This window comes from Buteo buteo, chromosome Z (genome assembly GCF_964188355.1).
Source record: "Buteo buteo chromosome Z, bButBut1.hap1.1, whole genome shotgun sequence".
Classification (NCBI taxonomy): domain Eukaryota; kingdom Metazoa; phylum Chordata; class Aves; order Accipitriformes; family Accipitridae; genus Buteo; species Buteo buteo.
The window spans coordinates 10,873,371-10,898,351 of record NC_134204.1 but is presented as its reverse complement, the minus strand read 5'-3'; the positions used below and the strand labels follow the sequence as shown (position 1 = coordinate 10,898,351).

Genomic DNA, 24,981 nt, shown 5'->3' with positions numbered 1-24,981 from the left:
AGATTTGTAGATCAATCTACAATGTATTTTAGAGGTTTAAGAAAGTCAATAGAAACAAGATGTATCATTGCTGCACAAGAACCCAAGAATTTGTATTTCTATTTATGGTGCTACTAGCACTGCAACCACGGGATCATTGTCCTGCTGCTCCCTGCCACAGTCCCACATCATGACTTCTCTGGCAGCAAAGTCGAGGGAGGGGGCTCCCTCCCCTGCTGCTGTTCACCACTCTGTTGGTTTTCCCAGCACAACTTAGCCCTGGGGCTGGTTGGGGTCTGAGATACCCTAAAAGTATCACCACTGTACCCTGTGCCTTGCTTGCAGCAAGAGGATGCAGGGACGGCTGGCAGCATCCAGGCTGACCTCCCACAAACTGGAGCTCATCTCTGCAGGTCTCCATCCATGTGGGCTCAGCACACAAGTTCACTCGAGACTTTTGGGATGCTCCAGGCAGTGCTGAGACAATCCCTTGGGATCTGTTGCTCAACCTGGTGCTGCTGCAGAACCACACAGGGCAGCAGCCTGCCCTCTGCAATCTCATCCCCAGGGATGTGACAAGCCAGTCCTCTCCCGCAGACACGTCTGCCGTGTACCCACCATACCTCTTGCACTGTCGTGGCATGACTTGGAGAGGCCTTGCACAGACCCCCTTGCAAGCCCTCTGCCCCTGCCAGCTCCACTGCACAGCACTACAAAGCATATTCAGAATTTTTCTTCCCCTTTTTTATTAGTATTAAATGAGCCATGTGAGATGCCTTATCAAACCAGACCTAAATCATGCCTGCCCCCCCCTAGATCCTGTGTAATGCGCCAGCCATTAAACATGCAATTAGCCTGCAACTGCAAATCCGTAAGAGGCTCTCACCGGCTGTCCATCGCTCATGGGCAGGAACACTCGCATCCCTCTGACAGAGCCTGTCCTAATGAGCCACTAGGAAGCAGATCCCACTGGAACTGGCCACATACGGTTCCCAGCTTCCACAAGGCACAAAAAGCACCTCCTGACTTCCAACCTCTGTCTCAGAGGGGGGAGGATAATGTGTGTGTCTGGACTGGAAAGAGTTGGCCGCACACCCTTGGTGAACAGGCAAAGCCCCCGTGCTGTGGGATGCACAGCTCCGGCCATCCTTCTGCCCCAGAGCCCAGCTGGGCATGGGAAAACAGGTCAGGCTGCAACACGGGAAGCAGAAACTGGCTTTCTACCCCCTCTACGAGGCTAAAACTTCTGCAAACACCCGCTACACATCCCAGCCGAACCCCATTGATGCTCCCTTTGGGAGCAAACCTGGGCGAGGAAGCCTACGGCCGTGACGCAGGGCAGGGACCAGCGGCTGAGGCACCAAGGCTGGTAGGAGTACCAGCCTGCCGTTGCTTCTCCAGCCCCCTTCCCATCTCTCTGCCAGGCTCGAGCTACTCCAACAGCACATCAACAGGGCTGGGCTTTTATTCCTCCGCTGCCGCGTACAAGAAGGCGTCAGGGGACGTATCATTCAGCAAAGCCGAGGAAGAAACAAGCAGTGTTAACCGTTAGCATGTGTGTACGGAGACCCCTCATAAACTCTTTTTTCCCTTGCTCCCATCTGCTTTGCTCTGGGCCACTAAATCCAATTCAGCAGCGCTCAGAGCTTGTACCGAAGCTGCGACACATTTGTCAGATCCCTGACTAGACCCATGGCTAATTTTACAATGCTAATTTATCTCACTGTATTATATCGCTTTCATTTCATCCCCCTGGATCCCATTACTGCCAGTGTACCTTGTAGCCAGCATGTAACAGTAATTGGTATTATTAGCGACGTACCCTCCTCGAGCTGCTCTATTTGCAGAGCTGTGAGGAGTCCCATGGGTGGGTCGGTCCATAACAAGGATGGGGAGGGAAGGGGTCCTTATCCCACAGCACTCCATGGATGACACCACCGGGCAATGCTGGGGGCAGCGTTTTGCTGCTGCAGAGCATCTCTGCATGCCCAGACCCCAGCCCGCTCCCCACTGTGGCTCCATCAGGTGCTGCCCACGCCTGCGGTCCCTTAACTTTGAGCTTTTAACTCCACAGCCCATGTTCAGCCTTGCACACAGGGAGCATTTCTGTCCTTGCCTGTGGCTTCAGAGTATACAGGACTCTGCCAAGCCAGGGTGAAAGGGGCTGCAAAACACCCCTGGGAAGCACGATGTGGGGGAAGAGGGCAGGGGAGCTGCACAGGGAAAATTCATGACACTTTATGCTATTTTTGCCAACAGTTTCTCCTCCTGAGTGTAAGCTATTGCTTTTTCAAGATCAACATAATTAAAGCCACTCAGTTTTAGCTAAGTGGGAGGCTGCACTAGTCAAACAGTGACAATTCCCACTTAAGATGTCCTTGCCTGGCATTTAGAGACTTGTTAAATTTTAATTCATCATTTTCATTTCTCAAGCACAGCACCAGCAAGCATCGGCTTCCCCAGCATGGCTCCACAGGGTCTGTGTCCCCACATGGGACAGCCCCATCCACAGGCCCCTCCCCTGCTCCACCATGGTCCCCATGGCTTGAAGAAGACGACCCCAAACCTCTCCTCAAGCAACACTGTATTATCACTATGTTATCCCATACAAAGAACACATGCAACGTGTCTCAGAGGTGGAGCAAGCCCTTGACTGTGGCTGCTGATAGTGGTGGTCTCCCAAGGGGATGCAGCCTTTTTTCAGCAGAGCAGAGCCCAGGGAAGTTCATCACATCTACGATGCTGCAGCCTCCAGTGCAGGAAAGCAGAAAGAACACTCAGCAGAGCTGAGAGTTTGAGGTTGTGCTTGTCTGTGAGAGGTGGCACCTCACCTCCCACCACAAAGCAGGGCTGGGTAATACTTACCTGCTCCAAAGTAGTTCAGCCATCATGGAATCTCTGCTACCCCAGACAGACCACACATCCCGGAGCTGCCCTAAGGGCTTTCAAGTGGAAAGTCCATGTCATCTGCATTTTCCAAGCTGTTCACACAAACCTGGCCCTCTACAACCTAAATAACCACTATCAGTACCTGCCCTCTTTGCACAGTGGCCATGGGGCTGCTCACACACCAGAGCCAGGAACAGCCTTTTGCTACGCTTTAATAAACGCCATCCTAGTCAAAAGACATATGGCTCGCAGCTCAACCACAGCCATGCGGCCCAGAGCACACCAAATGAGGACAAACCAGATGAGCAAGTGTTTTAACCCACCTCTTACCTCTCAACCAGTCCAGAGTCCTTGGGGTGTCCCCAATTTTTCATCCACGTCTGGGGGATTCTCCTGGCTGCTTGACCAATCCTCGCTGCTCAGATCTGGGATTTTCTTCAACAAAACAGAAGAGACAACCTGTCAGGTTACCAGGTGGAGCTCCACCATCGCTTCAGGTTTAGAAAACAACCAAGGAAGGAGGGCATCTGTTTTCCAGCCCTGATAGCTGGGGGTAACCGGTGTAAACGTGAGGCTAGTTTAGATGAAGAGCCCTCCCACATGAGCATCACAGTCCAGCCCCAAAGCATGCATTTGCTTAAATATTTGGATTTAGAGACATGAAAGGGGAGAGGGGAAAAAAAAATACTGCAGCTTGGGGCATCTCTGATCTTCTTTAAAGAAAGACAGCAATGCTCCCCAGCCAAAACAGCGTAACAGCACTAAAATGTCAGCCCAGCACCAAGGCATTTGCCCACGAGGTCTTGCACTGCCTAAGCCCTAATCCTGCAAAGCCTCACACACGTGTTAAACCACGCAGGGAGAGGCCAATCCGACTGAACCTGGGAGTGTAAAGAGGAAAGCACGCATGTATGGCTTTGCAGCATGGACACTAAGGACTGGAAACAGGAGAGAGACTTTCTGTGCTATGTGTGACATGCTGCCTAGTGAGGTGGAGTCTGAGGCATTACTGTAACCAGCCATGCCTTCAGTTATAGCAGCAAACACGCTTTTTTTGTGCTAGACAAACGAATTATCAGTCAAGATCTGCGCTCATTATCTAGCTCTTGTGGCTGAGCTTGTGTTGCTCTCCCCCTCCTTTTTAAACAGTTTAAGGAAAAAAAAAGTCTTATGGTTCTGCCTTATTAAAAATGAAAATAGGAGCCAAACTCTGCTGGCAAGAGGTAAGTCTGGGAGTCACTCCTGTGGAGCCACTTTCCCACGGGTGACAGCGACTCCACGCCTGGAACACCATGTGCTTTAGTTAGTACCCGACCCCAAGCCTACAAGCTTCTCCAAAGCCCTCCCCGGGACCCTACCCAAAGCCCAGGTGTGTCAGCCGGAGGATGCTACAGAAAACCCAAATCACAACTCCCCGCCCCCCCCCCCAAAACCTCAATAAATAATTAAACTCCCCCAAACTCTGCTGGGTGCCTGATGGAGAAACCCTCATTTGCAAAGCCCTGGGAAATAATTAAAAAGTTTTCCCAGAGCTTAAAAGGAGGGAAGCGGACCGTTTGTCATGCCGGCAGCCATGGTGTGCTGCAATTTATCATGCTTGTCAGGTGTCAGCCAACGAAGAAATTTAACTCCAGCTGCCCCAAGCCCAACACCCGCAACGCCCCATCACTCAAAAGCTGCTCTGCCAGGCACCCCAGAGCTGACAAGTGACTGGCAAGAAGGGGAGAGGGCTCCTCCCCACCAAGCCTCCCCTTGCTTTGCAATGCCAATGTAACTTTTTATATTTATTTTTTTTTACTCACAGATGAAGCGGAACAGAAGAGACCAGACTACAGCAAGCAGCAAGGCTCATTCGTCACTACCTGCCAGAGACCTGCCTGGGCTGTCGCTCCAGGTTGGCAGGGATATGACAAGAGAGATGGGTTTAGCACTGAGCACCCTTGGGGACGTTTTCGCAGCATCCTCTGCGCAAGCCATAAGGACGTAGCTCTTGCAGGGACAGTGCGTTATGCTGGGTACAAAGTGCAAAATCCCAATGCCTTTGCTGAGAGGTATCCCTGGAACCTCCTCATATGGAAAGGACTGACACCTCCTGACACCTCTGTGCCTCATCCTGTTGAGATGCGCCAGCCCTGTCACAGGTCCAGCAGCCCAGTTTTCCCCATGGAAGTCGAAGCATGGATTTGTTTTGTAAGAACCCCAGATTGAGGTCAAATTGGGTTTTGGAGGAGCTCAGCACACTCAAAGTAGGTCGCCAGCTGAAGGACCTGGCTCAGGGCATGAGCTCCCATTGAGCCAGCGGGAAGATCTGTGTGTCCCCCAAAAAAGGGGACAGCCTTGACCACAGCTCGGGTAAAGAGCAAGTATCACCAGCCATAGAGCAGGGACAAGTCCTGCGGCAGGTCCCTGCAGGAAGGTTTGCACCAGTCTTGAGCTCACCCCACATCACCAGGACTTCAGGTCCCAGCAATGCCACAGTCAGGACACTTCACCAATGTGACACCTGCTTTATAGGGCCTGACTGGGCTGCCCCCAGAAATACTCTTGGCAATTTCTGTAGCAACAAGCTGAGTTAGGAGAAACCTGCAATCGTTGCAATGCAAAAGCAGTAACTGTTCAAACAAGTCCCTTGAAAACCCTGAAGGAAGCCCAGCACCCATTGCATGCTGTATGTCTCACATGACACATCGGCATGCTACAGCAAGGGCTGAGGGGTAACTGAACCACTTCTTGCAAAAAAAAACCCCAAAAGCCAAATACATAGCATTTGCCAAAAATCTTTCTACCCAGCACAAGCCAGGACTATGTCGATCAGGGATCAATGAGTTTTACTTGTACCAACAGAAGGGGCTCACAGTTTCCCAGCGGGAAGGCATCCCGTGCAAGAGCTGGGGTGTAGGTTTTGCACTTACATGTGCTCAAAGCAGCACAGTTCCTGATGTGGGAGCAGAGCTGCTGCTACCTCCCTGCACACGCCATATATAATACACCCACACAGCAGCGTTTTTCAGAGGCTCACAACTTGGCGCACGGAAAGTAGATTTTCATGGCGTCAGCAACGAGCAGATCCTTGACACCTGGCTGAAAATTTTCCCCATAACTATCAGACCCGCTCTCACAGCGCGAAGATACTAGAGTTTCTTCGGTACAACAACTGTAAGAATTTTTCTTTTCTCTTCTTTTTTTCAAGCTGTGGATAAACTAATGCCTTTTTCTCCCCCAAACTGCATTCTGAGAGCAGCTTAAAACCCTCTTTGCTAAAATTTTCCAAAAAAATTCAGCCGGAGGCAGAGACATGTGAAGTTTCAGTCCAAATGGTTAAAGGCTGGCGTAGTTTCAAGCAACTGAAGACAGGGGCTTATAATCAGAAGTGTCAGGCAACCTTAATTATATTATTTCCTGAAGGAAATAGTTTTCCCTGCCGAAGTCCAGAAGTTATTAAAAAAAGTTGACCTCACTGGAACCAATCAAGATGGAGACAAGAAGCCTGTGATGGATTTTTAAGGCAGGCGAGTTCACGCATCTGTATTTTCGGGGGTCCAGGATTTTGGGACAGGTGTTCCTGGACAAGCCTGGCCCTGCAATAGCCCCATGGCCAGCAGCCAGGAGGCGAAGCCCCCTCCATCCATCCTCCCAAAGTCCCCCAGGCAGGGGGACATGGAAGCCCCACGCACCCAAGGAAGGTGCTCGCCTGCGCCCAGATCGATTGCTTCGCCAACGCGAGTGAAGAAAAACAGCCAGCTGCTTTGTAGCTGTCAGGAGCACACAGGATTTTTGTCCGTCTCTTCCCCTGCGCCCATAAATAAAAGTGACAGCAACTTTATTTAGGACTTCTTCCAGTTAAAAGGGGATGGAAGAAAAGTGAAAAATGAAATTGTAGCTCAGCAAAGGTGGAGGGGGAGGATCCTGGGGGCACAGCTCAGTCTGTGCTGTGGCTGCAGCAGCCTGGGCTTGTGGCAGCCCTCGCAGTCCCAAAACCAGTATCTCCTCATCCCCATCAGTGCACCCTTCTCCTCCGCCCTTCCAGGCAAAGAAACCCCATCCCACATGCCCCTGGCTCCTGCCGTCCATCAACTCCCCAGCGCTAGCCGAGGGACTCAAGTGTCTGGAGGGAGTCAGAGGTGAGTTAACTGTGTCTTCTTTCATCCTGAAAGAGATTAAAAAAACTCTAAATAATTCAGAGGAGAAAGTCACCTATTCCCCACACATATGCAAAGCTTGTACTCGTAGCATCAACAGCAGCCCCAAAAGGCAGCTCAGCCCTGCGCAGCTTGTCAGCATGGCTGAGCAGTGACTGCAGCATCTCCACCAGCATCAAGCACCACAAGAGGTCCTGGCTGTTTTGGCTATAACCTCCAAGGAGTCTTTTACAACTGAGGAAAGACTTCCTTTCTATAAAAAGTACAGAAAGTGACTCAAAAGGCAAGAGAAGAGGTGAAGGCTGCTCTGTGAGAGGTCTGTGCATCCAGCAGAGCTGGCCCCAGGCAATACCCCAGCACAGGGGAGCACAGCCAGGGTTTGAGCATCCCAGGTCTGGTCTCCCCCAGCTCCCTGCAGCACCTCCCAGCAGCACAGCACCTCGTGTATCACAATGGTATTGCAACACGCTGATAATACAAGCTTTGTTTCAACCTTCATCCTGTTTGCACCACTGCTGAGCCAGAGCTATGTCTCACACCGGAATCCAGTCCCCAACAGCGGCTGCAGGGCTCCTGCCGTCTGCACCATGGGGTGAGTTCCCAGATGCTTAGGAGCTTGACTAGAGCTAGACTGAAGTTATGCCATGCACCTTCACCTGCACACAAACACACTCAGGGCAGGAGTATAGGGAGACCCACCGTCCCTGGGGATGGGCACCTACCCATCCGGAAAGGTTCAGGGTAGAAGTTCTGTGCAGCTCCCTGGGGAGAGAGGCTGCGAGTGACCTCATGGGTTTCTTCTTCCACCACTGCCCTCTCCGCTGCCGTGAGTCAGAGATTAACGACAGGCCATTTGTCAGCACCGGTGGCATCATCGCCAATCTCATTTCTGAGCAGACATCTGACCTTGCTTGCATCCCCAAGACCTGTGTTACCGCACGGCTCAGGCAGCCTCCTGACAGCTCCCAGGGGATGCAACGCAAGGCAGAGGACCAGGTTATGACACAGCCTGATCCTGACTCAGGATGCACAAGACAAACTTTTCAGCTGTGGGACAAGTGGTGAGCATTCGTAGGCTTGTCCCGCTGCCCTACACTTCTCCCAGCTGGTATCCAAGGCAAGGGTCTCCCTTGCTGAGCACTGGATTAGGTTACAGAGAAGGGAGATCTGCCCCTGAGGAGAAGGGCTCAGGCAAAGCCAGCCTTGCCTGAATCTCAGGGAGGTGGATGTGGGGGGGAAGACCTTTTTCCCAAGCCTGCAGCATCCTGTGTCTCAGCCCCACGCTACCCAGCCAGCTGGGGGGTTCAGTGCGCAGTACTAACTGTGGCACTCACACCTTCTCCACAGCCAACCACAACCCAGGCTGAATTTTAACCCAGATCTCACTCAGTGAGGAGACCAGGTAAAATCCAGACACAGATCCGCCCTGCATTTCTGAGCAGAGCTTGTACATGTGTCCTGCAGAGTAGATGAGCTATGCCACAGGGTCCAGCACCCCTCTAACCCAAACCAGACTGCGTTGCCACTGTACAAGTCTACTATGCAACTGTCACTGGGACACCACACACAGCTCTGGTCCTCACACCTCCAAAAGGGAGCAGTGAGACTGCAAGAGGTACAGGGGAAGGGGAACAAAACAGCTTCTGCATCAGGGCACACCAAGCACACCAAGACTTTTCAGCCTGGGAAGAGGGAAAGGGAAGAAGGAGGAGACAGGACTTAGCCACGGGACCTCAGGCTAGACACACTGTGTTGGCCAAACCATGATGTTCACACAGCTCCTTATTAAATGGCAGAAAACATGGCAGAAAACAAATTATTTCAAGAGGAGCAGGGAAAATTCAAGGAGAACAGGTCCTCTGACAAATCTGGTCCTGATGTAAGCTTTGCCTCAACACAACCCTCAGCCTTAGACAGCCAGATGCTGGGAGGATTGCATCCCCACTGGGAGGGATGAGACAACCACCAGGACGGCTCTTCATCTGCACTGAGTCAAGCCAGTCCTGGCTCTCATACTTCTCATAAGAGGAGTGAATCAAAATGATGTGGGACTGGGAAAAGACACACTCAGTTAAGATGGAGAAATCAGTGCCATTAAACATCATTAGAATAATATGCCCAGAAAGCTTCATAAAAGGAGATACCATATGATTGAATGCTCTCCAGACCCTCATTTTACACAGACCCAAAACACCAACTGAGAGTGTCTTCTATCAGCCAACTCTCACAACTATCGGAAGGTTTTTTGGTTTTGTTTTGTGGGTTTTTTTCCTGAGGAGCTTTTTGGGTTTGCAGTTGAAACTACAATTCTTTTAGTTCCTGAGGAAAAAAAAAAAAAATCAGTTTTCATTAAGCTGAAGCAAATGGCATTTTTGCTTGTCAAAAATATTTGACACAACTCTGACAGACTCGACCAGACATATAAATAAAAGATTTAAACCCTTCTGCTTCAGAGCTTAAGAAAAACCCACTGTCAGTCCCACGCCAGTACAAGCTCTCTCCTGTGGGTCATGCTCCCTGGGGGCTGCCAGCACCATCCCAGTGCTGATGCTGGGATGGAGGGCAGGTGCCAGCCACACCAGCCCATTCATGCAAGTAAAACCCCACCAGCCCACGTTATCCTGCCGCAGGCTGCTGTCTGCGAGGCTGGATCAGCCCCCCCACCCCCGGTTCAACAAGCAAACAGCCAGCTCTGGTGGCAGAGAGGTGAGCGGCATTGATCCCCTCCCTCTCCTGCCACCATCCGTATCCGATAACGGCATCGACCGAGAAGCGCTGCATGCTTTATTTCCTCAGCCACCCGGGCTGTGCATCAGCAGCCATCGGGCCTCCTTCCCCATCCGTCGTGTCAGCGATGCGGCCGCAGACGCTGTGACAAGACGCAGAGCGGTGTCGGAGCCCATTTCGAAAGCCTTCTATCCTATTCAAGCCAGAGAGGCTTATCTGCATGGATTTATACTGTTTGCCCCAATATTTAGCTACTGAGCTGACTAATCTGTGTGCAAGAAAAATCCCGGTGGCTCAGAGGCTGAGCAATCTACATCATTCATCATTTAGATTAGCTATTGTCTTAATCCTCTTTAAACTACTGTATAATACATAGGGGAATGGATGTCCTATATGCTCGGGATATGCAGAAAAAACCCAGGCTGAAGCTCAGAAACTTGGACAGAAGCTAGAATGACAAATTCTACCAAGCCACAGAAGAAAAAGGAAACCTGTTGCATCCCCTGACAGCTGGTTTAACTTCTTGCTCTCTCCACCCTAGCTGCCTTTAATTATTTCCTAGCCAGCTTCCTAAAGCAACACATAGCTCCACCGCCCTCACATCACAACACCATTATGAACTGGGGATCCCAAGCTGTGCCAGCCCATGCAATGTGGTCTTGCTAAAGCTGCTGCCCCAAGGATGAGCACCTCTGCACCCCAGGAGCTGGGACATCCCCAAGCCAGCATCAGCCATGGCCGTCTTGGAAAGGCAACGGCTCTGCACAGCCCAGCGTCACGCTTTGGGCCCTGCCTTGCAAACAGGCAGGCTCAGGCCAAGGATTAAAGTCCGCTTGGCTATCCAGGATTGTGCCGTGCACTCCTGTGGTGCCCGGCGCGAGGATGAACAAACAACAGGTTTCTTTATGGAAACAGCAAGGAGTTTGCGGGGAGAAGGAGGGGGTGCAACAAGGCAGTAGCAAACGAGGCTTTAGTTCGTTGCCCGCCAGACCTGAGGGAGCTAATAAACAGACAGATGAGAGCTAAGTTGTCTTCTGAACCTCTGTATCAGTATTCACATTACAGAGGCTGCTTCCAGCAATTCCAGCGTATTAATAATAAATGCTACATAATTACAGCAGACTTGCTTTTGTCCTCTCTTCCTGTTTACTGTCAATGTCTGCTTAACCCTGTGCAGCCCAGAGTCGGCTCTCCACCAACACCAGCCCCTCCGTGGCTGGCACAGCCCTGGCACCAAGAATGGGTGCCTCTCCCAGCTCCCTCCTGGGCTGGACGGGGCACGAGGGGACGTGAAGGAAAGCTCAAGTGCTGATGACAGTCCGCAGCGATCACCTTCTACCTGTCAAAGCTGTGACGGTGTTGCTGCAGGGCATGAAAAAGAAGTATTTGGGGCCTCAGTGGCAGCCCCAGGCTGGGATGAGTTGGGGACTGTGCCAAGGGCATCTCCAAAGCACTGAGGAGCACGGAGTCACCAACAGCTTCTTAATAGCAAATAGAGTTTATGGCCTCTCCTAGTTTTAATTTCCTCCAGACTTGCACCTGGAGATGCCTTCCCTACAGAGATGGTGCCTCTACCCCAGCCCACTGGGAGCCCCCCTGCTGCACCCATGGCCAGAGAGCTGTCGGTGGTGACAGCTCCCCAGGGTGCACAGCCAGGAGCAGTGACACTGCACACTGCTGGGAGCTAGCAGCAGGCTCTGGGGCAGCCCCAGGAGGAAGCAACTGTGGGAAGACATAGGAGATGACCCACAGGTCCCAACCCTGGCACCCACGTAAGGAAGAACAAAGGTTTTGTGTAATCAAGTTCCAGACCGAAACTTTTCCAGCTTGTGCAGCACTGCAGCCACCTCCCCATGCTTGTCCCTTGTTCTCTGCAGCACCAGGGCCCCTTGGATCCAGTTGCTCTTCCCAAGCACCCCTCTTCCTGTACCAAAATGCTATGCCCCACGTGATCATTTCATGAGGTGATTCAAATGAGTGTTAAAGACCCTATGGCATGTTTCCCCTGAATTTTAGAAGCGTTTCATCCAATATAGCTGCAAACTGAACTCTGGAGCCTGTTTTGCTTCCCACAGGACCATCTCTGTGAGCATTTCTTCCTCAGTTGCAGGCAAAGAGCATCAGAACTCTAGAGAAGGGTCCACATTAACAGTACAACAGCTCTTTATAGCAGAGCACAGATTTAATTTGCACCTTTCAGGATAGCTCTCTTTTCCCAGCCTTGCAGGGAGGCTGCCATGCCCCCTAACATGGCTTCAATAATAGAAGAGAACAAATACCTCAAATGGGATTTCTGCAAGGAGAAACCAACATGCAACACAAAGCATGCCTGCCTTCCAGTGCAAATTAACTCAGCTTCTGCCCCAGCTGCAGACCTTTCCAGACATGAGACCCACTGGACGGCAAATACATGCCAAGCAACTCAGATGCAAATCTCACCCTGCACAGAGAGAGCCTCAAATGCTAAGGGAACACTTGGCTCGAACAGCTGAGCATTGAGAAGCGCTGAAATGGAAAAAAAACCACAACTGAAACCCAGCTACATCACTCACACAGGGACGACAAGGCTGGAGTAACATAAGACCATCTGTCCCTCAGACACCGGTGTCCCATCCGACCTGGGACATGCACAGCATCCCCCAGGCCTGGCATCCTGCCACTGTTCTCCAATGGTTCCCACGGCTGCACATATCCACTTCATGTTTTCTCTGCCGTCTCCTCTGCAATGTGAAGCATAGAAGCTTTCTCCTCCCCATACATGTCATAGTCACTTTTTTGGAGTTCTCAGAAAATGATGCAGCAACAAGTCATTCAGGAATAAATGCTGAAGAAACATAGCTCTTCTGTCCTACAACAAGTACAGCACGGAGAAAAGTGAGAGAGACGGACCGTGCAGGGGATCAGAGGAACACACAAGGCAGGAGCCCTCTGGACCACTCACATGGAGCAGGCATGCCGGAGAAGGATGGAGCAGAATGTGGAACAGGAAGAAGGAGGATCATCATCATCTATCAAGCTATTCCTTGCAGGAGAGTATCAGGAAGGCTACTTGGAGAGCAACATGGTCAGTAGATAGCCACAGGGTGTGAGGAAGGCTAAGTTCATCCCTGCTGGGTGGCCCTGGGCCTGCTGCATCTCTGTGGGCTGCCTCTCTCTTCACTCGCTGCCACTTTTGGCAGGACAGCCTGAATTTCTGCACTGCAGGGAACTTTGCTCCCTGTGCAAGAGGCACTCAGCAGGCTGGAGTCCCCACACACCACCGTGAGCTGGTGCACCTGGGAAAGCAGTAAGCCATAAAGACAGGGAAGGGAAACCCACCAAAAGCTGCAAGGAAGATGACGTACATCAACCCCAGCTGGACTACAGCTCCGGGACACATGCACCCTGTGCTGCTGGAGGAGCTCCCACACGCAGAGGGAAGCGATGGACCTGTCAGCCCCTTGCATCACCTGCCAGACACATGGACAACCTCCAGCACTGCTGGCCTGGCTGTCACAGCAGGATTGCAAGCGCAGGAGGATAGTGAAGCACTCGGACTGCTCTGCATGACCCTCTCAACAAGGCACACCCAAGCCAAGCCCAGATCTTCCCAGCATGGATCCCTGCATGGTGGTGCCACAGGCTGAAGCAAGATTTGCCCCAGGATTATCAGCCAGCACTCCTGGATGCAAAGACAGAAACGCATTAGACTTCTGAGCCCTCAGACTCACCTCCAGGACAGCCTGCATCACACCTCCCCTGCTAGGGCTGTCTCCCTGCTTTCCAACAACCTTCATGTCCAAACCCACCCCCCCCAAATCTCAGGATGCTCCTCAGCAGTTGATGGCAGCATGCTGCAGGCTGCGTGAGCCTCTTGTGTTGGCCCCCTCCGCAAGCCATTTCAAAAAACAACATCAAGTTATTAATTACGAATTAAGCTGCTAATAGATACTAAGCCCTGTTAGCTCTAGGGGAAACAGAGGCAGAGCTACGCTCCTCACACACCATGGCTCACTGACTGCAACTGCAACATGGGGGGCCTGCGCTCCCTGGGAAAGCTGCTGCGGACACAGCTGCACCGCTTTCGGCTGGAGCTGCAGACACCAGCCCAGGGATCTCCTAATACTTCACTTCTAGCCCTGACCTGCCTCCAACCACTGTGACAACCAAAGGTTCAAACACCCCCTCCTAGCTGACCGTGCAAGTGCAAATCCAAAGTCAGCACTCACAAGCACCAGCAATTGCCTCCACCAAGCTTCTTCTGTAACACAGCAATTAGGTGTGACAGCCCCAGGGCTCCACCCAAAGATCTCCTTGCTTGGAGAGGGTGAACAGTTTCCCTATCACCACATCCCAGCAGCACTTAAAGGTTTGTACAGTGACAAATCCCCATCTCGCTTGGCCCTGTGCGGACTTCTGCATCTTGCAGAGGATGAGGTGATGAAGCATCAGTCCACGCCAGACAAGGTAAGATTAGGCCAGCTGAGATTCTAGAGCTGAAGAAACCCCTCCTGCCACAAGTTTCTCAGCTCCACCTTTTGGAAAGCTCAGAAACACAGTGCAGAATTACCTCCTCTCTTAATAAGTAACAGATAATAATAGTAATATTAAATAGTAATATTAAATAGTAATATTAATAAATAATGAATAATAAATCCTCAATAAGGGGCAGTAAAGCTTGAAGTATTGCATCCCTTTGCCCCAACTTTGAATAACATGGGAAACTCCTCTCTTGCACAGGGAAGCACAGCACTTGCCCGTGCTGGACAGACCTGCCTTGTGCAGGGGCTCTGATGGAGCAGGACCAGTTGTGCTGGGTTTGGCCATCAAGCAGCTGGTGCTGAGGTCTCCATCAGCTCTCGCACCGACCCTCTCCTTGGGCAGCTCAATTAAGCCTAACGATTTACATCCAGCAGAAGTCACGAGCAAACACAGGAAGGCTTGGCGACCGTGGTGCTGTACAAGCAGAAGGTGAATAAATAAAATTGACTCAAGCTGACAGAAAACTGCACAGTGAAGCTTGTTAGAAGATGCCAATTCAGTGATAGAGATTCTGTAGTGAAGCATCTGTTTGGGTGACTTTGGCTCACAAGGGGGCAAAAACAAAATGTGACAAAAGCCAATTCTACCTTTAAATAGGAAAAACTCCAGAGAAGTTTTATGCTATTTCAACACTTAAGTTTCAAACAACAACAACAAAAGTTTAACCAAGAAGGAAGAAAATATCGCTAGTTACTAGAATGGATTTAGGATCAGAGCTGTAGAATAACCTAGCTTGGCCCAGATCTCAACCTAATGCCATGCAGGTGGAGCAGGACCAGCCAGCTCAGGTCACACAGGGGCTGCTGCAGTTCAGGGCTGCGCATCTCAAAGGCTAGACCTTTCTCATCTCTTATTCCTTTTGCAGTGTTTGAATGCACTCATGGGGACAAGATGCTTCTCAGTGCCTGATAGGTAATTAGATGCTTCAAACTGGGCTGCTGTCTGCTGCCCTGTCCCTGGGTGCTTCCAAAAATGAGTCCAACTCCTGCCTCTCTTCACCCATCAAGACGCTCAAAAGAGCAATAAGACGCCCCCAACACCCTCCTTCACCTTCCCATCCCCAGGGTGCACAGACCCACTGATCCCAGCATCTCCGACACCATTCTTCCCCTCCACTAACCCTCTGAGTTTCCCTGCTGACAACCACCAACAAGTTTTCACATCACATTCCCATGGGAGATTGTGGTGGGGAAATATTGTAAACCAAGACAGACTGCACAGCTTCCTAGAGGGCAAGAAACCCTTCCCAAATCTAGTCACAGCCATAACTGACTGTCACAGTTTTCCTTTCAAAAAACAAAGAGCCCTGCTCCACGACGATGCAAACAGTTGCCGTTTCATCACAGTTCCGCTCCCCCACCCCCCCGCTTCCTTCAATTTGAAGTCAATTACGGCAAGGTTAATGGGGCAGAGAGGATGCCAGTCGGCTGGGTAATGATGTCAAAGCACCTGGCATTGCCTGGGCAACAGCTAGGCAGCGGGGATGCAAATGAAGGCGCAGGATTGCACTTGGTCCCTGGAAGCGAGCTGATGCAATTGAGCGTATCAGCATTAATGAACATGGAAATAACGAGAGAGCACCCAGAGAAATAAGACACTGATGGGGGGTGGGGGCTGCACCCAGCAGGAAGATATGGCTACGGGCACCACGTGCTAGGTGTCAATGGGAGTGGGCTCCATGATGCTGACCTTCCTCCAAGTCTTTACCCAGAGGTGCTTCCCATGGCTTAGCACTCCAGTTTTGCACACCCAAGACCAACCATGTCATTGTTCTGCTGAAGTCTCTTCTCCAGCACCTCCTGGCTCCTCTCCAGGCAAGCTGTGACAGGGAGAGCAAGAGGGGAGCTGCGTGCGTCAAGAGGTCACATCTTAGAGTGATTCAATAAATGTGGGGCCAAGGCAGCAAAGACCAAGGGGCAAGAGGTGCACAGGGGCAGAGGTGCTTGAGGGAATTTCACTGTGCGGAGCAGTGACCTGCTCATCAAGAAGGCTGTTCCAGCAGTGCAGCCCGGCTTCTCCAAAGCTTGCAGTCCCCACATCATCTGCAATTAATATTTTGAACCTTGCAGGCAGAGCAACAGGAGCTGCTATGTGGGATGTTGTCTGCCAGGACAGCACTTGGCACAACACGCTTCCACAGACCAGGACTACAGGGCAGCAGATAACAGTGCTGCAAGCCTCAGACACCAGCGAACCATTTCCAGCTTTGGTCCACCATCCAACTGCTGTATCTTCTCCCTAGCCCACGAGCTCCATCAGATCCCACTCAGCACATTTACTACTTGGAAAACCTTCACTCCTATACTGTAACATTCAGTGCTTTTCTATCCCTGGCCTTTAAGCCCACCCCAAGCCACCACTCTCCCTCCTTCTTGACTCCACTCACACTCCAGCACAGCCGCAGTGATGCAGCTGCCTTTTGTCCCCAAGCAGAGGCATCCCTCTACACCTCGGTGGCATAGCTGGGCTGCTGCCCCACACCCACCCTCTCATGCTTTCTGCTCACCTTCTTCAACACTTCACAGCCCACTCCCAAAATACACTCCAGGGCAGCAACAGCTCCACCAGCAGCCACAGTGAGGTTCCACAGCGGTTCTCCTGCCCCAAGAAAAGCTAGATTAGATGGGCAGGGGGAAGCTGACAGCATTTCTCACACCAGTGACTAGCAGAGCTTGCACAGTTGAGATGCAGCTGTGCAAATGAGATGCCAGCAACCACCCCCCAGCCCCGGTGATTCTCCACAGGCATGAAGAGCAGTATCAGGGACACAAAGCAGCCGACAGCACAGGGGAGCAGTTGGGTCACGCATCCATTTACAAGGTCATTGCCCTGTGGCTCTTTAAAGCCCTTCACTTTCACCCAAGCAAGTCAAGGTGACTTGGACAGGGCGTGCTGCTGCTGCTCCTGCTGCTCCTGCTCCCACCAATGCTCTCTGCTATCCCCTGCCCTTGCGCTGTGAGCCCCTCTGAGCCAACAGCATCTTTCTCCGCTCTCTGGAAATGGCCCAGCAAAGCAGCAGCCTGTGCCATAAATAACACTGGCAATGGGCAAGAGCAGAGCAGCCGTGGGCTCTGCAGGGACCGGAGCATCCCTGGCCAACCCATGCCCAGGCTCTGCAGGACGCAGGGCTTGCCCTGAGCAAACACCTTCCAAGCATCCTCCCTGCCCACCACAGCAGGACCAGGCACACCTGGGCTCACAGCAGTGCCATCCCCAATGCCAGGTCTCTCCTTGAGTCCCAGCATGTTGCTTTTAAATGTCAGCAGTAAAACCAGCTACACTAACGGAATGAAATGGAGGGGGGGGGGGGGGAAGACGAAAGACGAAAGGGAGAAGAGACAGCTCTGCTAATAGCGAGTCAGCCAGAAGTCTCCGAATCCATTTGAAATGCGTAGGGCTTAATTTAACTTAATGGTTTTGTCAAACATTGGCACTCTGTTAAAAGCACAGGAGAGCTGGTAATCCAAATGCCAGTGGCTTCGCCTTTGCTAGTTGCAAGAAAGCTGCTGTTCAAGTCCCCAGATAGATCCATCTGGCTTCACACAGGCAGCAAGCATGGCCCTGGCTACTGCAGTCACTCATTAGGGCAGCTCTGTATTTACTTAGCACTGGCAGCAGCCCTGGATTTGCCCAGAACACAAACACAAACACTGCATTTCTGAGCTTGTACATGTCTTAAGGCAGCTCCAGGCTTCTCCTGCAAACACAGCTCAGTCAGGGGAAGAGAGATTTGCAACTTTCCCTCGGGAAGACAAAATGAAATCTCTCACCTACGTGGACTTTGGAAAGAAGTTGGAAGAAAAAAAAAACAGAAAAGCAAACTCCTTGCTCACAGGCAGGCAGAGAAAGCCATGAGCTGAGCTGCAAAAGCTTGATTCCCCATCCAGCCTGCTCTCCCTCCTCACTCCAGCAGTGCTAGGTCAAGGGACCCCAGCAGCCCTCACAAGATGGGATGGGGCTCAACCCCAGGGGAAACCAAGCAGCACCAGCTCCACTGCTGTCAAACCCTCTTCTACAGGGAAAAATAGAAATATTGACCTGCCATTTAAGATGATCTTCCCCCTGTGGACAGGAGACTGAGCCCATCTCTAAACACAGTAAGGACAAGACAGAGGGTGTTTAGGCAGTCTTACCTGCCCCGATGCCCTGTTCTGGCAGCAGATGGGGAATTCAGAACAGCTCACATGCTGCCTTGTGGTCTTGCCCCTCCTCTGAGGGCACCCGTGGATGACCTGCGGCACCAGGCACTTTGTGATTCAAGCCACTGAGACAAACACACACCGGGGACAGGGACCAGGGCACTCTCCTCTTTGCAGCGACAACTGTCTCAAAAGGTCAAGCTTGCTTGTAGTGTTCTGGGAGGAGGCTAAAACATTGCTTTCAACCTTGCAACCGCCTGCAGGACATTAGCAAGCCACAGATCTCTCCTCTGCACCCACATCCTCCCATGCACCAGCAGCCACCACAAACTGGTGAGACCAGAAACGTTGGGAGCACAGCTCTGCCCACTTCCCCAGCCCCATGTGCTCGCAACAGCGGATCCCAGAAACCTCCCTTTCCCCAGGGCAGAGTCGCCATTTCCCAGCCCACCCCTCAACCCTCCCTCTGGCTCAGTGCAGGGCACGTTCCCTGCCACGTACCCCAGGCAGCAGGGTTCGTTCCAAGGGCCAGCGCTACAGGAAGCACTGCTGCCAACCCCCAGACTCTCAGGACAGCCCCAAAGCAAAGGGCTACAGAAGGAAAACAAGCCCTAAACTCCAGGGCCATGGGCACATCCCCGCCTCCACACGGTGCAGGTGGGGAAGGGGCTCCAGGAAAACTCAGGGGGGGCAGCAGAGGCTTTTGAGCCTCTGCATCCCCTTAAACCTCCCCCTCCATCCCAGGACCTGGATTCCTGTTTGATTTAAGACACAAATGGAATCGAGTTTAAAGGTCTCAGCCTGGCCCTTGACTCCTTGGTGGGAGTCTTTCCACATCACAAAACCACCAGACAATTCAGCCTGATTGACAGCCTTTCAGGCAAAGAGGCCCGGGGCTGGAGGGAGGGGGCCGTGGGTCAGGGCTAAGCGGGGGCAGCCACAGCCGTGCATGGGGCTGGGAGAGCAGGGGATGGCTACGAGGTGGGGACGATGCTCACGGTTTGTGCTTCCACAGGAAAAAGGTTTCTGGGGAAGGATGAGAGAGACTAGAGCATCCCTGAGGGATGCAGTTCCACTTAATACTGGCAAAAGCCAAATTGCAGATAGCACATACAAGGGGAAAAAAGAGAGTCGGTTTAATGCACTTTTTCCCTAGGTAAGTGGGTAGCAGCGTACACCAGCGAAAGCAGGGAGCTGAGGACAAGGCAGAAGGGGGATCCCAGGCTCAGAGAGGGGAGACAGGTCAGTGACAGGCAAGAGCCAGGAGGCATCAGGGATGGGAAAGCAAGAGAACAAAGCCAGAGCTCAATCACCCAGGCCTCAGCCATTGAGGCCACAGCAAAGGCTGAGATGGCAGCATGGAAGCACACACGTGGGCACACACATGTGGACATGTGCACCCTGCGCCATATTCTGCCTTGTGCCCCATCCCTGCTCTCCAGCCCCAGCAAAACCCAGCCTAGCAAAGGGACATCACCAAGTCTCCCCTGCAGCAACAGGCAGGATCCCCAGAACAGCCAGCAAAAAAGATGAAGTGCTTCCTCATCTCCTCCACCCTCCTCCTCCTCACACCCCAGCTTAGGAGAGCTGGGCACAACCCATAGCTCCCTCCAACGCTGCTTTCCCCCTGCACCAGGGCCAATGCCAACCCCTCCATGCAGAGCCCAGTCTTCAGCTGTATGTGGCCAGCCCCCTTCCAAATCCACTTACATTGCTAATTTGGGGAGAAGGTTCCCTTAAAAGCACTCTCATCTTGCAGTCTGGGTCAAACCCATGCTTGCCAGCCCCTTGTCTTAAGAGGACACAATGCACCCCTGCAATAAACTGCGAGTCATCACTTGGGGAGACCAAGCAAGGGAATGTAAGACAACCACAGATACTTGTCACGCTATCTTATTTATCCCCCCCTTCTGCACACAGGAAACCCTTTCTCCTACCTTTTTTTTTCCTCCTTTAAATAAAAGAGAAAAATTTTAAGCTGGTGCTTTAAAGCACAGCAACCGCCAGCCCATCTCCATGGCTTGCCAAGAGAGCAATTCATCCTCTGCCTCTATTCTGCAGTAGGTAAAGCCCCCCCCCTCGCTTTTGTTCATCTCCCCGCTCTTTTGTCTGGCCCTGAAAGCGTTGATCACTCCTGCATGAGGAATGTGAAACTGATGTGATGTGATAGGAACAATGCTCCAGCCCCGCTCCTCGCAGCCACATCAAAGTCCCCATTTGCATGGCTTCCCCTTGCCTGCCTGTCCCCCTCTGCCCCCGGCCGTGCTCTGGCTGCTTCAGCGCCTTCATTGTCCTCCCAGCTTCGAGAAGCAGCCTTGGCCTCCTGCTAAAAGGCACTCGATGGCCTCCCCATGCCTGCTGCTGCCTCCTCTTGCCCATGGGAGATGGGACCCACGGGCAGCATCTGGCTAGCAGATGTGGCATCTGCAGGTGGCACTGATACCAGCTAAGATACACCAAGACAACATCTTTGTTAATCCCGCTGCCGTCTGGTACCTCCTCCCAGATGGATGCTTCTCCCCACGGCACTGCCAGGCTGGGGTGGGGGATCTAAGCAAAGGGATGGAGCGGTGAGGAAGAGCCAACAAATCAGGAGGTGTGGGGCAGTGAGGTCCAGCCCCGCTAGAAGAGAACGGGGAAGCGTGTGGAGGGCATTAACATAGAAATTAGGACACTTCTTCAGCACAGAGGGAGTTCACACTGAAAATGCCGTGCTCTTGCAGTGTCTGTGGGAGGCAGATCCCTACCTGTCCTTCTGGTGCAGGAGGAGAGACCAGGAGCCAGACACTCAGAGAGGACACGACCTGACAGCCAGACACCACTGCACCTGTAGCACTGCCAGCCCACGCAGCACCCTCCGGCACTGGCAGCAGGATGGAGCTCAGTGGATGCTGCAAAAGCTACCGGAGCAGCTGGATAAACGCAGCTCTGGGTCCAGGCAGCCTCCTGCCAGGCTGCTGAGCCCAGGCACGCTGCCACCAGGTAAAAATCTTGCTGCTACCCTGTAATGAACAGCCACAACCCAATGCTAAGAGATGCCCTTCCCAGAGCATGCTTCACGAGGAGTCCAGCTTCTCCAGACCTCACCAGGTCAAAGGCTTTAACCCAGGGCCAGCAAAGGAGGCTGCCGAGAGAAAACAAACCCTCCCGTGACACAGAGAGCCTCTCCCCAGTCCCACAGCAGCTGTGGCTCCATCACAAGCCTGTGCTGACATGACAGCAGCTGGGAAGTGATAGCTTTCCAGCTCCCCAAGGCATCGGCTGCCTCCAAGTCCCCTGGGAGCACCAGGCAAGCAAGTGCCATGTCCCCTTGGGGGACAGCCAGGTGCCTGCTGCCAGGCAGGGGGATGCAGGCAGCACTCTGGCCGGGAAGGGGAAAGCCAGGCACTGGCAGTGCCACCTGGGGTGCAAGGGGGAGGCTGGCACAGGACAAGACCAGAGGAAAGCAGTGGTGGTACCACACGGGTAGCACCAGGCTACACTGGAAACAGGAGGGACACTAATGCCCCTGCAAAACCCAGGTGCTGCTGCTAACACCTCACAGGCTGAAGGATTTAATTTTTGTTGAAAGTGTATACACTTACGTTACCCTTGTCACTGAGACCAGTGTAAGATTGATTTCCCCCCCATTCTCATCCTGAAGCATGGGACTTCCATTTAACCTTAACACCAACCATGATGCTGAGCCAGTCTGCGTCACCAGCCAACACACAGAGAGAGCCAGCATCTGTCTACAGAAAAAACAGGCTTCTCGCTCCAGCCATTTCCAACACAGCAAGCAAGATCCAGGTAATCAAGGCTTTGAGCCCAAGCACATCTCCAGTTTGCACCTCATACAGAAGATCAGTGATCCAGAGGGACTCCAGGTGTTTTGACTTCAAATGCACAGAAAATGCAAACCAACTGTCCAAGAGCCATTTCTGGATTATCAGCCCACAGATCAAAATGCAGCATGGGTTATGCTGTAGGATGTACTGCTCTAATGTTAAACAGGCACTTCTTAAGCACTTCCCAGGCCACCTGTACCCAAGCAGCCTCCCAAATCTTGAGAGCCCCTGCCTCTTTCTTTAGTTTTTACCTGATTACCGCAGCCCCCTATTCAAGCCCCTCTGCTCTTCACCTCCAGCTGAAGTTCAGCAGCCTGCCAAGGGACACAGCACTGGCAACTGTTCCTGATTCATACTGATAGAGAATATAACTTCCCTTTAAAAAAGTAAATAGAGCTACTACCAAGAGGCAGAGCACAACCTTTTTTATTAACAAGCATATTTCTGCCTCAGTGCTGCCAACACGGGAAGCAAGACAGTCAATGTGGAAGAACTAAGCCCACCTTCCTAACACCTTGGGTCAGATTCACTACACAAAAGCCCTCTGTTGTGTGTTAGACCTGGCCAATGTCACACCTGGTTAAGAAAGAAGATTCCCTGCTAGAGGAATATGCTGGGGTGTGATTAAGGAGGACATTTCAATCTGGCATTCAAATTTTTCCCTGCCAAGCTGTTTTACCTTAGGATAACACCTGAAAGGCTGTTTTGCTGCAGCTGTCCTCACACGCTAACCAGAGCCCCCCAGCAGAACCGAGCCTCCTTCATCAGGTTGGGGGGAGCACAGCACACCAAACTGTGCTGCCCACCACCCTGCTGGGCCCCCAGCTGGTGACCCTCCAGGGGATGAAGCTCAGAGCCCCCTCTGTGTCCCCAGGAAGAAAGAGTCCCCTGTGGTGGGTTGACCCTGGCTGGATGCCAGTTGCCCACCAAAGCTGCTCTCTCACTCCCACCCCTCATCTGGACAGGGGAGAGAAAATATAATGAAAGGCTCTTGAGTCAAGATAAGGACAGGGAGAGATCACTCACCAATTATCATCACAGGCAAAACAGACTCGACTCGGGGAAATTAGTTTGATTTATTACCAGAGTAGGATAATGAGAAATAAAAACCAAACCTTAAAACACCTTCTCCACACCTGCCCCTTCTTCCCGGGCTCAACTCCACTCCCAATTTCTCCACCTCCTCCCCTCCAGTGGTGCAGGGGCACGGGGAATGGGGGTTGCCATCAGTTCATCACACGCTGTCTCTCCTTCCTCCGCAGGGGGAGGACTCCTCACTCATGCCCTGCCTCAGAGTGGGGTCCCTCCCACAGGAGGCAGTTCTCCACAAACTGCTCCAGCGTGGGTCCTTCCCACAGGCTGCAGTCCTTCAGGCACAGACTGCTCCAGTGCAGGCTCTCCCATGGAGTCACTGCCACCCTGGGGGGCATCCTCCTGCTCCGGCATGGGCTCCTCCCCAGGCTGCAGGTGGGCATCTGCTCCCCCACTCACCCCCCTGGGCTGCAGGGGGACTCACCATGGTCTTCCCCACGGGCTGCAGGAATCTCTGCTCCGGCGCCTGGAGCATCTCCCCCCCCCCTTCTGCACTGACCTTGGTGTCTGCAGTGTTGTTGCTCTCACATATTCTCACTCCTCTCTCTGGCTGCCATTGCTGTTGCGCAGCAACTTTTCCCCCTTCTTAAATACCTTACCCCAGAGGCACTACAAACCATCACTGATGGGCTTGGGCTTGGCCAGTGCTGGTCTGTCCTGGAGCCGGCTGGCATTGGCTCTGCTGGGCACAGGGGAAGCTTCCAGCAGCTTCTCACAGAAACCACACCTGTAGCCCCCCTGCTACCAAAACCTTGCCCATGCAAACCTAATACATCCTCCCAGCCCAGGATGGAAAGTGGCATCGGTCCTTTTTGGTAACTATAATGGTGCAACCAAGTAGCTTTGCTCAGAGAGATGAAAACCTGCAGAACACCAGGACAACAGCCTTGCTCTCATGTTGCTGGCAGTGAGGTGTTGCAGAAGAGGTCACAGATAAGGTGCTGTACACCTCTCCAGTACAGCACCTGCCCAGCCCTCCACACAGCTGTCAGCAAGGCAGGATAGGTCCCACTTTATCAGAAGGGGCCCTGCTGATGCTGGGAGCAAATACTTTGTGCCAATAAGGGACAAAACACTATGATCCTCGCACAGTGCTCACTGGGGAGTTAAATCCAGCCCCTAAAAGGTGGTGAAATGCTGGAGAACCCTGCCCAAGCAGAGCTGGGTATCACTCCTCTCCTGGGGATCAGGGACAAGGAGACATCTGTCCTTTTCCCTTGCTCTACCCCAGTGGTCCCCACTGGCTCCTGGCCACCTCCGGCACCTGGTACCGACCACATGGGATGCTGCATCCACAGGAATCCCCCTCAGCTTGCCTTACACCAGCATTGCAGCTTGCTGGAGCCCAACAGTACCACTTGAGCATACCCCAGACAGGCACCCCTAACCCTTCTAGTGCATGTATACAGATAAAAGGCAGCAAGGCAGTTAAACAGAGCCACCTCGCTCACTGCATTCAATTGCCATTGGAGGCATACCACAGGTGAACAGAACCTTGAATACGGCTAGACAGATGTTGTTTCAGGGCTCGCTAATTCTCTGTCCCTAATTCATTCCTGGTTTCTGCAAGATACAGTCAATTCTTGACCAGCCACCACACATGCATGTTTCTTTGCTTTCAATTCGGCCAGCAAAATCCATTTACCGTGCCTGTCTCATCCGGTTTCC

General features: G+C 52.4%; 1 protein-coding gene across 4 annotated transcripts in view; it reads right to left on the bottom strand.

The window, feature by feature from the left end:
• Nucleotides 1–24,981, bottom strand: part of CNTFR (ciliary neurotrophic factor receptor) — a 214,230-nt gene that overhangs the window by 155,187 nt on the left and 34,062 nt on the right. For 2 of the 4 annotated variants that reach the window (XM_075020556.1, XM_075020554.1), the window contains exon 2: nt 3,199–3,303. The gene's annotated coding sequence lies outside the window, so the exon portion shown is untranslated. Of the gene's footprint in view, nt 1–3,191; nt 3,304–16,761; nt 16,842–24,981 lie in introns of those variants that run through there. The other 2 variants (XM_075020555.1, XM_075020558.1) reach the window with 2 other exon arrangements.